Here is a 19168-nt window from a genome sequence, read left to right as displayed (position 1 = left end):
AGGGGATTGGGTGTTTTCCACTGTGTTTTTTTGTTTTTGAAAGATACTTCATAATACTGAAAATGCAACCGGGGAGGTGGGGGGGGGGGGGGCTCGATCCAAGCATTATGATGAGGTCTGAGGTAAACGTATAGTTGATCGCTGGTATATTTTATACTCTTAGGCATTTGAACAAAACCGATATTACAGAATATCTGACATAAATTAAGATAAACTTGTGTGCACAGTGCTCATATTGTCAACAAAACCGCTATACATAACGAAAATTTCATCTTTCAGCTATATATTTTTTTTCAATAAAAGTATATTGCCGTCTACAATTCATTACCGCTACATATGTCCCGGCCAGCAATGTCACTGTCAAAAAGTTCTATACATAATGTTTTGTTACAATGATAATTAAGTTTTTTGTAGATTTTAATTGCCGTTCTATAATATGTGATGTTTCGTAGATCAAAAAAACCTTCGACATCGAATGAGCTTCTTAAAGGGCACAATTACTCGGTTAGGACTGCAAGTTCATGGATAATATCGTGAATTTATTGATTAAGTAGACATATTTACCTTTTTTATTTTTTTATTGTATTAGTGCAATTAATGACAGTTGGGTATTTTCAAGTATGAATTGTGCAAAGTACATACAGTGGTAAATAAGGTTCGCATATTTGGAAACGCAGAACTATATATTCAAGACGCATTGCGGTATGACCCCCTCCCCCAAAAAACCCATCAGGACTACCATCACACACTAGTACATGTAGCTGGTGAAAGCTATATATACTTGTAAAGTCTTTAAAAGTTACTTCTTTTGAATAAAAGCATAACTAAAAAAAATGTTTAAAATACATAATTATGTATGGTTTATCTTTATCAGGTCACCATCAAATGCACATAATATTGAGGAAGGATTATAACGTCGTTTTATAAGTACATTCTGAACCATGCAATCAATGAAATTCCCGACTCTAGAATGGTTCATCCTTAATTTAAATGGATTCTATAAACTTGAAAGATAATTATAAACATATGTGGATTTCATCTTGTATGATTTTGTATGTGATCACATGTTAAAACAGCTGTTGATATTATTCGTTTCTTACGTAAGTACTGTGTAAAATCAGCGCAAAATAATGAATGCTAATTATATATTTAATGTTGCATAATTTTCCTTTCCGGACTTACTATTTATAAAAAATCAATATTGTTCCCACTTATTAACCGACACGAATTTAATACTTGACGGAGATTTTTTATCAATTATTTTATACACAAAAAATAAAAGTGGTTAATGCTTGGGAACATATTCAATTTCATCAACATTTACTGATTTTTCATGAAAATTGAACGGATTTCACTGAGCAACCGCTTTTTGGTGTGGTATTATGACGTCACTTTAACATATTACGTCATTTTTATATAAGTTGAGTTTAGCTTTGTTCTTATTGTATACGAAACATAAGGGACTTGCATAAATAATGGTAGTTTAAAAATAGTAAAATTTCTCGGCTGCATATAGCAAATAACGTACTTCTTTGACTTTTGTGGGGGCAAACATATGCAATATACCGCATATAGTTCTTAATTTGCAATTAGAATAAGAATATATCACTTAAAGTGTTAGTTTAAGGATAAGCCAACGTAGTTTTGCACTACAATTTAATATAATTCAAAATGTTATCAATAAATATTTTTGTATCACATTTCATATGTCTTAGGTCATAAATTTTTCGCCCGTGTTATCAAATTGTAGAAAAAATTAAAGTCTGTTCAATGCTTCGTTGTTTACTTTGAAAGAAGGATATGGAGATAACGAATTGTATTCAGTCTCAAAGTCCATAAAACAATACAAAATAAGAGCAGAGCAAACCTTTGAAAACTTTGAAACCTTTAAAACAGTTTTTGAGTTACGAAGGTAAAAAAATAATCTAGCAAACAGCAAGCCTCAGCTGTACCCTCAAATTATCTTTGACTCCAATATTTTGATACAAGCTATTTAATTTATCAGTATTTTTATGAAAGGAATAATCATACTTGAGGATACAGTGTCCTAATTTAAGTATTTTTTTCATCCTTGATATATATTGAATGTGTTTAATTTCAAATCTTAAATGTAACATTTACTTTCATCAATACAGGCTCCTCTTTGAACTATTCAATGAGTCCGCGCTATCACAGTAAAGTTTCCGTCAACAAAGTAACAAATAAATTTTATGCTCCCAAAATAGGAGAAAGTATCACACAATCAGAAGTGTCAGCTACTATCAGAAAACCAGGGAAAAAAAATCCCCTAACTGAAACCCTATTTAACGACATCCAGCTTTTACAATTTTCAATGCAGAACACTTTACTTTTAATTAGGACTTTTTGTCCAGACTGGACAATGGAACCTTAAAGTTTGTTTCAAGCTAAATATCATTTCACTTATATGTAACACAAATAAGGAAAAAGATTCCGAGGTAGAGAACCAGATTTATTATGAAAATTTTGCTCATTCAGTACAAATGCCCTTAAATCCATTGATGCAAAAACTTAAACATTTCGTGTCCAATTTGAAAAATGATACCTTGGAAACGATATTTTAAACCCTGTTAACGCATGCAGTCACGAATCTTTAAAGAATTTGATCCGAAGCAATTCAGACTGGATTCTCAGATTTACAAGGTGTCCTGAATCTTACCTGCATAGATCAATTCAATCTTGATATAGATTTAATTATTCTGGGTTACCTGGCAACGCAATTGTTTCTACGTAGATATTATCAATTTAGTTTTTTGTTTTGTATGCTTAATTGTACTTAGAAATACCATCTTATTCAACAAAGACTGTTTTCTTACAAAATGATTGTTATGTAACAATGTGGAACCTTCTTGAGATTTTTATTTGTGAGATTTTTATTTAGTTTTCTCGATGAAAAAAACCCTCTACCAAAAAGTTTTCTTTATTCAAAAGTATTTCTTCATTACCATCTAATCCATAAAAGCCTCAACTTCAATGAATCTGAATGCATAACAGATATATATTGGCTGAATATTCAGTATATGTAGACATAATCTTCATGTTTCAGTCTCAATATATCAGACCGTCCTAAATTGTCACCTTGACTCGTCCTTGAAGAGTTATCCCCTTTGCTTTTAATCAGTAAATTCGTTTGTAAATATATATGGTGAATAATAACTTTTTAATCTGTTTCTGTTATCTATAATAATATACTGAAGATCACTGAATTTTTGCGACACTTTAAATTCTGCGAGATAGTCATTCACTCTTTATTAACGAGACAAAATTTTATTTAATACAGGATGGATATTTAAGGTTAGAATACGATGCCATGTGGCAGCGCACTTTGAAAAAAATTACGCAGGGTTAGAATTGGGACAAAATCAACGCACTTTGAAAATCTTTTTTTCAAAATGCGTTTAATTTGGGACCACCTCAACGAGCTTTGAAAAAAAAATTTTCAAAGTGCGTTAAGAGTCTACATCAATATATTTTACCATGGACACACTTACCGCACTTTGAAAAAAAATCATATTTTAGTAATGGAAAGATTTTATTTGTAATTTATCTTTCAATAAACTAAACTTAACATCAAAAAATAGAATTGATTTACTCCCGTCGAAAATAGTGGAAGACGGATATAGGATCCCTTAGTCCAAATCCCTATCTTCCAATACACAGGTGTCGGTAACAAACGGGGGAGGGGAGCAATAAACCCCAAAAGGATAAGCTGCATTTTCAATGCTTATACGATGGATATATCTTTCCAAAATAAGTGGGGGGCTATCTTTTTTTTTCAAAGTGTGTTAATATGGTCAATACAAACGCACTTCGAAAAGTTTTTTTTTCAAAGTGCGTTAGCTTGGTTCCAAATTTAACGCACTTTGAATGTTTTTTTTCAAAGTGCGTAAATTTTCAAAGTGCGTTGTAACAATGCTATTTTATGGATCGGATACCTTAATAAATTTCTATATCCTTTATCTTCCAAACAATATCTTATCTCTGATATTTAAAGATCTTTATGATCATATTTTATAGAGGAACAATTTTTTAATATTGCCTTCATTAACAACCTCTATGACAGAGAAGAAATACGCAAAGATCTTTAGAAGATGTCGTTTCTTATACTGCTTTATTTGCTTTTCATCTTTATGTTACATACTTGATGATTTATGATTTAATTTCAGGCTTTTCATTCTTACTCACCTTGTTATGAAAATTGTCCATCTTTTTGTTTTTATAGAAGAAACCTAATATTTTTCATTTGTATATGGTTTAAGATATTTTGAGGGGCCTTACTTTCTGCTGCATGCTGAAACTACATTCATTTATTTCAATCTGCATATGTTAAAAATGCTCTATAAATTCATTTTGTGACTAATTAGCAGAACAGAACAACTGCAACTGTCCTTAAGATAGTTATGAAAATAATAATAATATATTAGTTTCAGTATCTTAGTGCACATACTATTCTGCATTTCATATTTAAGTAAAATCAAAAATATATTATTGTATTATGTTTTAACGTCATTTTTTCTAAACAAAATAAACTGTTTATAGAGAGTATCCAGGTGTTCTGTGATTAAGAATTATTTAATGAAAAAAATGAAAGCTTACAATAAGTACAGATAACCTTATTCAATTTATATAGGGTCTACTAAATATTTGTATCATACTTTTCAAATAATATACTGGGAACTGTAATTGAGACTTTAATTCCCTCCTTGCAAAGTCACTGGAATGTTTAAAAAAATGATCTGCATGAATTATTTTCAGCTAGCGTGTTTAACGTCTTGGTAGCATAATCTGATGATAAACACGTGCATTGACATTCACATTTTATGTGTTTTTTTTATTTTTTAATGAAAAAATCATCTTTACCTATTACCAAAATTACCATCCTTTCACAAGGTCCAGATTTTTCTCTGGAATTTTTTTGTACTGATACAACGTCATCTATGAATACTCGTACAAAAATCAATAAAAGTAACAAAACCTACTATACCACGATACGATTTCCACTTGCAATGCTTTGTTTAATGACACATAAACGTAATTTTCAATTATTTAGTTTTTTCCTATTTTCTGTAAAGTAAATTATTCGTGTGCCAAATTAATAATCGTTTTTATTTTCTAATCTAATTGGAGTTTTCATAAAAAAAAATATGATTTTTATTATTAAAGACGATGAAGACAAATATAACTTCTTAAAATCATTTATTTTGATTTGGCGATTGTGGCCACGACCTACATAATACAATATATATTTTATTAATCATTATAACATAACTTCTTATAAACCTTATATCCTTATCCTTATAAACCTTATCCTTATAAACCTTATATCCTTATCCTTATAAACCTTATATCCTTATCCATATAAACTTTATATCCTTATCCTTATAAACATTGTATCCTTATCCTTATAAAGTCCTGAAGATTTTAATACTGACAACATTCAAGCGGGTACTGGGTTAGCAGATACTCAGCAGAAGTTGTGAAAAAATAATTGTATCATGGAAGGCGTCTCGAAAAACCGCCAAATGGTTGTCCGTTGAAAATGACAACCACCGCCAACGAAGTTAGGTGGAATGAGAGACGCAAAATATATGTAGGTGTGACCACATCTTGAAGCCTAAACTACGTATGTAACATTTTATAGAAAAACATATTCTTGCAAAGCCCTTTGTAAGTTATAAAGCAAGAAACAATTACCGATGTACGACAGGTGAACTCCATCACTACTAAACATTTCATTTGAATCCCAAGTAATCTCTGGGTATTTGATAAAGAATCCACCATTGACAGTAACTAAGTGATTCATAAAATTATTGAGTCTAACAGTAGCAAGGTTTTGAGATTTTGAGTTTGAACTAAAACGCCATGAAATTCTTGGCAAAATATTTGACCAATCAATTGTTGTGTTGGGTAGTAGCTCCTCAAGATTTTTGAGAGTTGAACACATATTTGACACATATATTAGTTGCAGCAACGGAATTTTACCTATGTCATTCCCTCCACAATGAATGATTAAAATTTTTGGAGGTGATTCATAACGTAACAAAAGTTTTATTTTTTGAATAAGGTCAAACCATTTGATACCTCCCTTTCCCTGCCAAAAAATTCTGTATTTTCTTCGTTTTAAACCTAAATCCACACCATCAAAGGATTTTCTTGCATAGTAGAATGCCCATTTAATAATTGAAGAACCAACAATCCAAATAACCTTTTCATCTCCTATATAAAAATATGAAAGTTCAATCAAGAACATACTAAATCCTAATATACCGTTTGAAGGCATCTGAACTCCATCTACCTTGCTTTTTAATTTCTGATTCTGACTGACCGGAAGAAAAAACTATCTGACGCAGCACCAATACGGAATGAGTGAGATTTGTACTTGGAGTTTGGAAGACCGGCTATTTCAAGACACTTATTTAATACTGAACAGAATTGAAACCTTGTTAGAGGACTACCATCCATATGTTTAAATAATTGACCGTCAAATTTCGGCCTCATGGTGATGTACCTTTTCAACCAGTCAAATGGACAGATAGAATTCTTTGATTGATTCAAACAAACGGATGTTCCTTTCCCAAGTTGGTCAGTTTTTGAGAAAGGAACTCTAAGCTCTACGAATTTTTCCCCAGAATTTTCATTTTTTTCTAAATTTTACAAGTTCAATAGAAATAATTCGATTTGCTTGATTTGAACTATTAAAGGTAAATTCACCGATTCTAAGAAAAGCATGATAGGCTACCGAAAATGCCGTTGAAAAAAGAATGGACTCGAAATTCGATGAACAAACTAAATTTGTTGCTGTTATAAGTTTCTCAAGAATATGTTTTGTAATAGGAAGTCTACAATCTTTGGAATGGTTTGACCTTTTTATTCCTTCCAATAATTTTCTAATTAGAAAGTTTTTTGTATTGTCACAGAAACCCAATATTTTGCATTTGAAACTTATTCCTGATATATAGGATGAAATAGTAGAATGAGCTAAACCTTGCAGGGATAAATGAGCAATAAACATACAAATGTGTGGAACAGGTGGGGGCCAAACAGTACAAAGTTCATACAAAATTCTGAATTGCTCAAAGCTTTTTAGACTTGTGGAATATGTTTGCCTTGTATTTACTGATACCGAATTAAGTGTCAAGCGTTTAATTTCAGTTCCAAGATCAGTTTTACAAAATCTTCTGGAATAGGTGTCGGATCTTGATTGGAGGTTGGGGCAAGAACTCGAAACCTGGTCCACTGTTTGCGAGAAATAGAATCCGCGATAGCATTATCATAACCATCTATATGACAAGCTTTAAAGTAAAAATTGTTTACCATGGAATGTAAAACCAATGGCCGAACCAATTCCATAACTCGAGTAGATTTTGATGATTTTTTGTTTAAAATGGAAACTAAAGCTTTGTTGTCAGTATACAACATTATTTTTTTTTGTCTAGAAATTCATTCTTAAATAAGAAAATTGCAAGGACAATTGGCACTAACTCTAAAAATGTTATGTCTAACATAATGTCTGGATTCTTCCAGCTATCTGGCCAACCAAAATATGCCCATTGCCCATGAAGGTAAACGCCGCAACCTAAATGTTGATTGCCTGTACTATCAGTGTAGAGCTGAAGTTGGTCATTAGACAACCAATTAATAGTCATGAAATTTAAACTGCCATTAAACCTGTGTATGAAATCTAACCACACAAGAAGGTCAGATTTCATTCCCTTTGTTACTCTAATGAAATGACTTGGGTATTTTATTCCACACATAGCATCACAAAATCTTCTATTAAAGGCCCTAGCAGATGGAATAGCTTTAGCACAAAAATTCAGAGAACCTACCAAAGATTGTAATTCTCTAAGCGTAACTTTTGTTTTTTGTAACATATCAAGCAGTAATTTCTCCAGGTCGATAATTTTTTCTTCAGGAATTCGAATAACCATCTTATCTGTATCGATTTCTATACCCAGGAATTGAAGTACCGATTTTGGGCCCTCTGTTTTCTCTTCTGCAAGAGGGATGCCAAAAGCAGAGCAGGTATTTTTGAATGATAACATTAACAGGTTACATGTTTCTAACGTGTACCCAGCAAATATGAAGTCATCTAAGAAATGGTTCAGAGTGTGAACTCCAGTTTTTTCTTCTACTACCCACTGAATAAAATGTGCAAACTTTTCCCATAAAGCACAACTAATTGAACAACCCATTGGTAGACACATATCGTAATAATATTGATCATTAAACTTGAAACCAAGTAATTGATGGTCAGAAGGGTGAACCGGAAGTAATCTAAAAGCTGCTTTCACATCCATTTTTCCCAGATAAGCCCCCTTTCCCAGTGACCCTGCCATGTCTAAAACCTCGTCAAAAGAAGTGTATTGAACAGAACAAGCTTCAGGGTCTATGAAATCATTAACACTGAAATTAGAAGGATATGAAAGGTGGTGAATGAGACGCCAACCCCCATCCTTTTTTGACACTACTCCAATAGGTGATAGCCTTAAATTGGACAAAGGTTCATGATTGAAAGGACCTGCTATTCGACCCAAAGAAATTTCTTTGTCAATTTTTTTACCTCTTTAGGATGCTCGTTCACAGAAACTAAATTTTTACAGGTTGTTGACACTCTTGGACCTTCATAATGTAGATAAAAACCTAATTTAAACCCGTTCTTTAATTCATTAGCAACAGTTTGATTTGGAAAAAATTGACAGATAAGGACACATATTATTCAAGTTAATTGGTGTTAAACCTGTTCTTCCGAAAGGGGCCTGTTGAATATTTGCTGCCTGGCTGACGAAAAGTTGAGAAGGGGGCTTGAAAAGCCCTAAAGGTCGATGTCCTCTGTACAGCTTGTTTATCAGGACAATGAATTGCAGGATGTTTGTTTTGACACTTTAAACACTGGTGTTGATTTTGACAATTTTGCATGCGACAAGAGCCTTTGTTGTTGTATTCATAACAAAATTTTGAGCTGACCTGAGAATTTTTATATACTGAGTTAGTATTTGGGGTTATGTAAATAAGCCAAAGCTCGGGGTCGATTTTGTCCCAGGAAATACTGATATCTTTGGCTCTTTTCAGTCGAAATTGTCGGTCGTATTCTCTCCAACCTAATCCACCAGAAACTCGACTTTCTAAGCTTTTTTAAGCTAAGAGACAAACAACACCCACCTCTCATTTCAACTGTAACAAATATTGTGACGTCAAAATTTAACAACAATAACGTCATCTATGGCAGGGCATTACGCGCTCAAATCCATGGCGCGGATCTGAGACGTAGTATTAACCATCGCTATAATAATTGGATTTATTTCAAAAAGGAAATAAATCTTATTTTCTAATCTAATTGGAGTTTTCATAAAAAAGCTATGATTTTTATTATCATGGTAATAAAATCACGAAGCAAACTGTTTTGAATATATGTTGCGATAGGTTCAGTAAATAAAAGAAATGTATTTTATAAATTTTATTTCGTGAATTTATTGTCGGGATAAGATAGAATGATTCATTAAGATAAAAATTCATCAAATATTTTTTTTCTGTAATATTAAATCATTTCAAAAATATTATTAAAAATGATTTCGGTAAATTTATGTGTGAAACTTCGTATATAACAGTAATGAATAATCCCAAGTTATATGATCATTTTTCATTTACCCATCTGACGTTGTTGAGTGTTACGAGAAAAGGGTCTTTTTGACAATTTTAAAAATATAAGTGCATTCTTTATCAACTAGACTCAACGCAGTACCGGTAATTCGAATATTATCTGCTGTATTTAAATAATGGCATAAACAAATTTTTTTAAAGCGGCATTTGGTAGCATTGTTTACAATAACACTCTCAATGACATTTGTACTAGAAGACCCTTTACTAATATAGAGAAAAATAAAGCGATTTTGTCTGCTTGAAGTATGAATAATTTCTAAAACGAGGTTAATTATTGACAAACAAGTTTGATGAATAAGAATTACAGCAGTCTCGTTTAAGGTAATAATTTCGTAATTTTTATAGTCGATACAATGATTAGATACGCAAGAGCATGCTCAAAGTATGAACAATTTCTAAAACGAGGTAAATTTGACAAGCAAGTTGATGAAACAAGAATATCAGCAGTCTCGGTTAAAGTCATCATTTCGTAAATTCTATGGTCGATACAATGACCTTGTCAGCTAGAACAATTTATCATTGAGCCAAATGCTGTCTGAAATTTTTAATACCAATTGCTAGTCCATTATTTATACACTGAATTGACAACTGATTTTTTTCCGTTAATTCCGATCATGACAAAGAAAACATGGTGAGTGTGAGTGGTCAGCAGTGGATGCTAACTCCTTCATGGTACCTGATCCCATCTCTGATGTTTTGGAGGTTCGTGCAAATGAGTTAAGGCAACGTATTGAAACTTCTTTGAACTTGACTAATTAAAACGCCTACAGGCTGAAATTATTACACAGAAAAAGTTAAAATTTGTTTTCTTACACAAACTTGGTACCCACGACATACCCTGCCTAGTGCACATTATGACATCATATCACGAAGTCATAGTCCTGTACTACACAAGTTTGTAAGGAACAACAAGATAGCTTCGGCACAAGGGCATACTCAACTTTGTTTTTCAGAAATAAAGTATTATTAGACGAAAAATATTGCAAGGATTTATGATATTGCTGAACAAATGTCGACAGCGGCTAGGATTTGTGCAGTTATTTTATTCATTTTTATAGCATTCTTCATAATATTTTATTTAATTTATCAAAAATTATATAGATTATGCCCTTGCTCCTGTGTCATTTTCTTTATGTTTTTATTACCTTGAATGGGTAAGAACAATGACGTCATCTTATGGCGTAATAGTGCAGATGATTTTCAATGTTGTGTGTTTTAGTATGTATATGAAAATACGCTCGAATCTTTTCTGCGTAAAATTTACATAAATTATGCATTTCCATTAGCTGTTTGCATATAAAAGCCTCTACTTAGTCTTAACTTACTTGTGTGTGTTAGCTCTGATCTTGTTTTTTATTGTTTTATGGACTTAATGTAATTATCTCAATATCCTTTTTGAAAGATTTTTTTTTTCAAAATGAGGTTTTGCTTGTTAAACATAGTATGGTTAAAAATTGTAGATTGCGACTTTTTCAAGCTGGAATGAGAAGGAGGTATCAAAGATTTGTATTTCCAAGATATGGATAGATATTTTTTTTTTCTCTGCATCACAACATTATATATTTTATTTAAATGTTATTAGTTTTGTTTGTTGTACAAAATTATTGATTGTTCTTTAGAATTTGCAATTGGCATTTAGCTCTACGAAGGTTGTGGGGCAAAGTTTTCAGTATGAACATCTGAGTAAGACTACCAACACCTGATAATTATTTTCTTCAAAAATAAGAGAATTTAACTGACAATCAAAGTTCTCCATGTTTGCTAAATTACACTTGTTCAAATCATGTTCAATAGGAAGATATTTACTAGAATAAGGGTACAATATTTTTTTTAGAATAGTGCATTTCTTTACCAGTCATGGAGTCAAATCATGCCTTAACCCAAAAATATGTTTTAGGGTATTCAGTATTTCCAACAAAGCCTCGAGGCAACAGTCTCTCGTTACGGAGTTATCATAATCTATCTATGTGGTAAATGTTTCTATAGTTTTAGTTAATGCTGCAGGTTTATGTGCGTATCTTTTTTGTTGATCTTCAATAGTGTTCGCTATCTCGAAACGTTTCTTTAATGTTGATTACACAACAGTGCTTTCTCTGACCAATTTCTCCATCAGTGAAGAAAATATAAAGTTTTAATTTAAGCCAATGGGCAAGAAATTCGGCTTGGGGTAAAATAGTCATTGATTGTAGTCTGTATTATAACAGTTCAGAAAGCTGGACACATATGTAAACACACTTACATATACCACAGACATAAAAACATTATCTAAACTAAGTCAAGCACAGGCAGGCTCATTTGGTGAAGCTGCACTCATACATGATCTCATGCAAACTGCATCCTCACATATATTCTAATAGATTTTTCACCATTTTTTCTGTTTGTGAATATGTAAAATGCATCATTTTTAATTCAATTAAAACTGCAAAGTTTATCTTATATATGTACATGCACCATAAAGAACAAGTAATATTTTACCGGTATTATATTTTAAAGTGAAATGGAGGTCAAATTGAAATGGGTCCTCCATATTATTAGCAGAAATGTGAAATTTATACTTATCATCTGTATTTTTTTTTTATTTTGTCTCATATGTATCTAAATGTTTAAAGGAAAACAAAAGTCAAAGATAGCTCAATATAATGTTTATATTCAAGGTTATAACTGGATATTGTTTGTGCTGTATATCTGACTCATCATATGATGAGAAGCCAAAATACAGAATATTTTAGATCATTTTTGTTTGGAAAATAAAAATTATCAATATGCGAATTTTTCCTATTGTTATATTATTGATTACTTTATCATTAATATCAATGTACATATAAAAAATCTATGCCATCCAATCCAGAGAGTTGTAGGCAATCCTGGTGCAGATAACATTTCTCCTGTGTTTCGTAGTAGAGCGGGAACACACTGTATGAAAGGAACGTATATTATTGGTTTTGGTTGTATATATGGGCGTGGCCAAAGGAAAAAGTTATTATTATTACAATAATAATATCTTTTATGTGACAGAGTTATATTAACTATAATTGTTTTATTTGTTATAATTTATTTCTGAGGTAACATGTTTTATTTGGTTATTGTAAAGTTGTTTCATGTTTAAAACTATTAAGATCGGGATCAATTACCTAAATTTAATCCATGACACCATTGTTTTAATTTACAGCCAATCAGCGTGGCTTCTCCTAATCACGTGACCATTGTTTTATTTTTTACCAAAGGAGAAAGCCACACAAATTTACAAGGAAATTTTTCATCGAAAAACCCTCCATCCATCCTCCTTTCTTCCATCGTCTTATATTATATTTGTTATATATGTACTTATATTAGTGTTCATATTTATTTGTTTTGCGTTTATTTTCTTTTAACCCACCCTTTTTTGATGACAGGCATATCAGTGCCTGCTTTATGATATATGTAATTTTAGGAAGTCAGATTGTTACCAAAGATTTTTTTATTCTTTCAAAGTTTGTTCTAGTCTTGTCTGACCCCCTTATAATATGTTTATATTTTGTTTTGCGTCATTTACTTAAATAAATGACATTTTTTCACTTTCACTACTGTTGTTATTTTACTTTTAATCCATCAAAAAACTAGCTCAGTTGACTTGGCTTCGGTCTTGCATAATAACAGAGGAACATGAAGGCCAATGAGAAATGAGTATTCAGTAAGGTGTTCAAATTATTCTAAGCCAGTGCTCTTAAATACACACATGTTTTTTTTCTTTATATATAATATATATATATCATATTTGTATAAATATACTGGTAATGGAAATAACAAAACTGTTGAAATGTATTTTAATTTGGATTTTTTCATACATGCAAACATTATAGGATGTTCGTGCATTTTTAACTATTGCACCGAATGCACGTCCGGCATTCTCCCTTGAGACATTATTTACATAAAGACGGGCACAGGTTTTCCATAGTTAACCATCTATGGTTTTTGCCTGGGCGGTTGTTAATGTCTGTGATATTGGTATAATTTATTACATGTAAAATATCTTGCATGCAAATGCATTCCAGTGCTTTTATTGTATGACATTCAATGTAATGTCTGTTAAATATTTATGTATTGTTACATGTATCAAAATATACGCCAGCTGCTCCAACTAAGCTAACCTGGCTTACAGCATAGTTGTTGTATTATTTGAGGTGTAGGCTGTCAAATAATGATGAGTCGAGTGTTTGATTCTGTAGATGACTATTTCTAATGCTAATTTCAACTGGAATTGGATACAAGATAATTTAAAATATTACTTTGAAATTTGTCTAAAAATTCTGGGTACTGAATAGATTAGATTCTTTAAAGTAACTGTGAAAATCCAAAGTGTAAGTGTATTAAACAATAGTTAGCATTTAAATAAGACTTTTATAAAATATGTATATTTAATGAACTTTAATATGACATTAAAGGTGCAAGGTTATATTTAATTATCTTTTTGTGTAAGTAAAGGTAACCTTTTCACCTTTACTTTTTGTAAAGTTAATACAAAGATGACCTTTCTTTTTGGAGCACCTTTAATGAAATTTACTTTGCAAGTAAAGTTTTGTAAAGGTGTTTTTGATGTTTGATTCATAACAAAGAGCAAAATTCAAACAATTCATTTTCAGTATATGAGAAACCCCCCCCCCTTCTACAGTGGAGGCCTTGAATTTCACAATTTTAGATGAAGGGCCTCTATTAATCAGAATTATATAGGAAGTTTATTTTCGAAATACCCAGGAGTAAAGAAGAACTTTAGTGAATGCAAATATTTCCCAGGATTGACCTCAACTTCAAAACGAACATCAGTTGCAGACATAGGTGTTCATTAATCTTCATATGGAAGATAAAAATATGCCTCTAAATTTTCTGCAGCAAGCGAGATAATTAATCCCATGGGATTAATTGTATTGCTCTTTCATCCTTTTCTTCTAAATTTACAATAAAAACTTTTTTCAGCACTGACAAAATTGGATTTAATTATCTGATTACCTGTTAAAATCAACAGCATTAAGGCAGCAAAAAAATAAATAAATAAATAAAAATAAAAAATAGTAATTAAAAAAAAAGATAACTTAAAATATATCTTGATTTTAGAATTCAATAAAATTATCATAAATCATTGTGTACAGTATTTTAACCAAAATAAATTATGAACATTATTTTAAATCCATATTTCAAAACAAAGTTCATTTAAAGACAAAGGCAGTACATTTATTAATCTCAATGTCACAGATAAAGATAAAGCTTGGAATTTTCTTCATGTGGAAGTTAATTTATCCTAGAGGACAAATTGAATGTACAGCCTTCCCAGTTTACAATGGTAACATTCTCAGCAGTTATCTCTCTTTGCCCATTCATTTTTATGCATAGTTAAGGAATCTACCCACCACCCCAGCTCCAAATCAGAAGACATAGAGAACCAAACTTAGCATCAAAATATGTATTTCTGCCCATTGAACTACTGAATTTGAACTTGATTGGGCAACGATAAAAAGTTATTAGAAAAAAAAACAGGAAATTTGTGAAAGGAAGAATGACAGACGGACAGACAGAGTGATTACAATAAAGCAAATCCTTGAAGGGCCCTAACTATGTACTTAGTTAGTTATTTAATACCTAGGAGCAGAGAAGATTTTCAAAGAATTAATATATTTTCACTATATACCCAAAAAACCCCTGATTCCCCTGTGATGCAAGTCAACGGCAGAAATCGGATAGCAATAGGTCACCTGAGTGACTCTCATTAATATCTAAAAAATATGAAATTTGATGAAAATATCTTAATTTCTTTGAAACTGAACTTTGAACTGAGCTAAATGCAAAGTGTGAGGAAAAGACAGAAGACGGACATAACAAACACTATCTGCCCCGGCCATATTCATGGTAGCAATCCACAATTTTATACCTATCTTACTATGCTACACTTTTCCTTGAAGGACAAAACTAATCCCATAGCTGGAAATATTTTAAGCCGAAGTTCAAAGGTTATTAATTTCAATTCTGCATCAGAAATTTTTTTTTCGAAAGCAACATAATACATGCAGGAAACGAAATTGATAACTTGAGTTATATTGGGTAAGCAGGACATACAACATTTTTGCAAACCATATTTGACAAACATTTTCAACATTTTGATCGAATTTGATTCAGTAAGGAAGTTTCCATATTTCCTAAGCAGAGTTACACATCATGATATAACTGAGATACGTCTACAATATTATATTCAATTGTGCAATTAGAATTGTAAATGTCTGAGCTTGACCTCAATACTTATCGAGAGGAAGCTCCTTGTCTACACACACTTTGCACAACAGGTTAAATCTGTCACTTCACACCAGACTACACATTAGCAGAAAGGAATATTCCACTCTGAAAATGGACTTCATTAGAAGCTCACAAATGTAAGTTTTCATGACAAGTATTTGTAACACTAAAAACAATTTCTAAATCATCTGAATCATTGAAATCTGTGGAATTTGTTTAAAGTAAAATTTATTTTAACTTTTTACACCACTGAATTCAAAACATAATGTACATCCTAGACATAGTTAGATATAAATTTCACTATTTAACGAAAATGAATGATTTGAGTTGAAAAATAACTGATTCAGTTGAGGAAGTGCTTTTTAATGATTTATGAATGTAAAAATTATCAATTATGATAATTACAGTATATTATAGATTTACAAAAGCGAAACATAAATTATACAAGAATATAAATTCCACTTCAATCATTTTTAGTACTAAATCCATAGAACGCATATCAGAGTCAGTGTTTGTTGGACTGTGTCGAAAAGTGGGGACCTCACAACTGGTGGCTATGAGGAGAGATTTGATGGACATCAGTGAACTGGTAGACAAACAAATGACAAGTGATGGGTTAAGACAGATGGTGAGTGGAAGTCGCAGAGAAGGACTCAGACTGAAGGGATCAGATATAGACTATATGTACTGGTCAAATGATAAGCGCGTGATCTGGGAAGTATCTCAGTCTCAGTATTACAACACACACAGACAAACACTGATCCTCTGTGACTGTTCTGAAAGTCCACCAGGATTTACTTTGTTATATTTACTTTCACCATGCATGAACAGATTGATTAAGAGAGCGTGTGTTAGAATGAATAACAGACAGTATATATCTAGTTCTAAATACATACAGAACCTTTTATCTGAGCCACTACCTTTTAACCCCATTCAACATGGACCTTGTGTCAGTAAAACATTTAGAACACTAGAACTTGATGATGCCCACTGTTTTGTCAGTGACTTTTGGCCTCCCTCTGCCTCCTCATGGATAGACAGATGTCACTCGTGGCCCTGGTCTAATGTTGTAGATGATATAGTGAAAAATGGATGTCACTTTGTAGCAATTGGACAAAAGCTAGGAAATCATGAAGATCACGAATGGAGAATTTCTTTCTCCCAAGCAGAACAAAAACTTGTGTATGTAATGAATCACTGTCAATTCTTAACTTACGGCTTACTCAAATTGATCTTAACAGAAATAATTAACAATGGAGTAAGTGTTGATGATAAATTACTGTGTTCCTATCACATGAAGACGGCAGTTTTCTGGGTGATTCAACAAAATACAATACCTCACTGGTGTCCACAAAATCTTCTGTTGGGTTTCTGGGTCTGTTTCAAACGCATCCTCAAATGGGTGTATGAGGGGGTCTGCCCTAACTTTTTCATTCCAGGTAACAACATGTTTCTGAGTAAAATTCATGGCATCAAACAAAATCAGCTATTTAAAAGACTGTCAGAGTTGTATGAAAAGGGTTTAGCATTCCTGCTACATAGTCCCTCCTTTAGATCTTATATTACAGATGTCCTCTATAACCCCAAAAACTCCATCTGTACAGAGGAAAATACTCTGATTTCTGAGGACGTGTTTGATAGAAATCTATTCTATGAAATGTGTAATTTAGTAATACCATGCAAATTGAACATACAAATCTGCATTAGATATTTACATACAATAGAAAAGATGATAGGTTCACCCCTCCTGACACAGTATCAAGTCATTATGCTACAGAAAATGACTGTTATGGTCCTTCAGCACACTGCTTTTATATTTTACATGGAAACTTACACATCTGAAAACAAACTGTGTTATAGAGCTGACAAAATGTCCTGTCTGATGCTGAAATTAGCAGCCAAGTTTGGTTGTATTACAGACATGCTGTACATAGCCATGTATTATTACACAACACTAGGGTACATGGAAGTTTCATCTATTTTAGAGATGATCAAGGTCAAGTTAGCACAGCCATATGTTATGCATGAGAATAATGTAGATATAGAAATGTATAATGAGGCTGTAGCAGGACAGTCCTGGTCTACAAAGTTGAGACAGGCTGTAGCAGGGAATATCAGACTTCACAATAAAATACATTACATCAGTGAACTGATACCAGAACAACAGTCTGCTCTACAGAATAAATGGCCTGTATTATTCATCCCACCCTTTATACTCTTATACATGCTAGAGATCCTATGCTACAGACATGCAGAGACAATGCGAGCACAAACAGCCCTAGATGATCTACAGACCCTAGTTCACTATGATCATGGGCAGATTATAGGTAAAGATTGCAGAGACATATCGTGGCAGATTCTGGGATCTGTCAACAGGTGACAGGGAACCTCCAGGCTGCTCTATACTCATACCAACAGTCTCTCAGACAAGAACCATACCACAAAATACAAACAGCTACAGAAATGAGAATACAGAGTTTGTCAATGAATTTCCTTAACTAATTAAATGTCACATGATATTTGTACGAGTTTACCTGTTAGGGATTTATCATTTACATATCCTCTTCTCATTTTATATTGTCTTTTCTGTCTGTTTTATTACATGAATTATAAAGCTAATAACTAGTCTATGATCAAATGAAAAAGGCACCATTGCTTATCATAATTACAGTCAAACCTGTATTTAGCAGTCACCTACATGAAACATTAAAAGTGGCCTTTATAGAGATGTGACCTTTAGATAGAGGTTCATCTTTTTAAAGGAATCTATATACAAATATGCCAGTTTATTTTTGTTTATATCATGTATTTCACTAAATATATACAAGGAAGTTAGGTATTGTATATTAATAATCTCACTTTTATTATTTTTTAATTCCGCATGACTTTTGTTGATGAATTCAAACAAAATTTAATGAATCCAAGAAAATTAATAAAATATTTGTATATTTAATCTTTTTAAATAGTTTCTTTTATAATCTCTGTATTCCTGATCAAAATTCTAACAAAGTTGTACAGAATGAATTTGAAATAAAGCTGAAAAATGATATACATAAACTATTTTTTTGGCTCTTATTATGGGTCCATGGGGAGTTAGAGCGTTGGTGTTACATATTTTTAATATCTGATTTCTTGACTGCTCCGGGTACCCCTACTATTAATGTATTTATATACTATTGTACATACAGTGTAGGGAAATAATTTTGTTACAGCATCAATGCTGATTTTGGTG

At 32.0% G+C, this 19168-nt stretch overlaps 1 pseudogene; it reads left to right on the top strand.

Moving 5' to 3' along the window:
• Positions 1–16047: 16047 nt before the first annotated feature.
• On the top strand, positions 16048–18438 carry LOC134251636 (uncharacterized; annotated as a pseudogene).
• The last annotated feature ends 730 nt before the right edge of the window (positions 18439–19168 follow it).

Source organism: Saccostrea cucullata, unplaced genomic scaffold (assembly GCF_032062105.1).
Source record: "Saccostrea cucullata isolate Sc308-1 unplaced genomic scaffold, CSIRO_AGI_Scuc_v1 ctg1705, whole genome shotgun sequence".
NCBI lineage: Eukaryota > Metazoa > Mollusca > Bivalvia > Ostreida > Ostreidae > Saccostrea > Saccostrea cuccullata.
The sequence above is the reverse complement of the archived record's forward strand: the minus strand, read 5'-3'. Positions and strand labels throughout refer to the sequence as shown.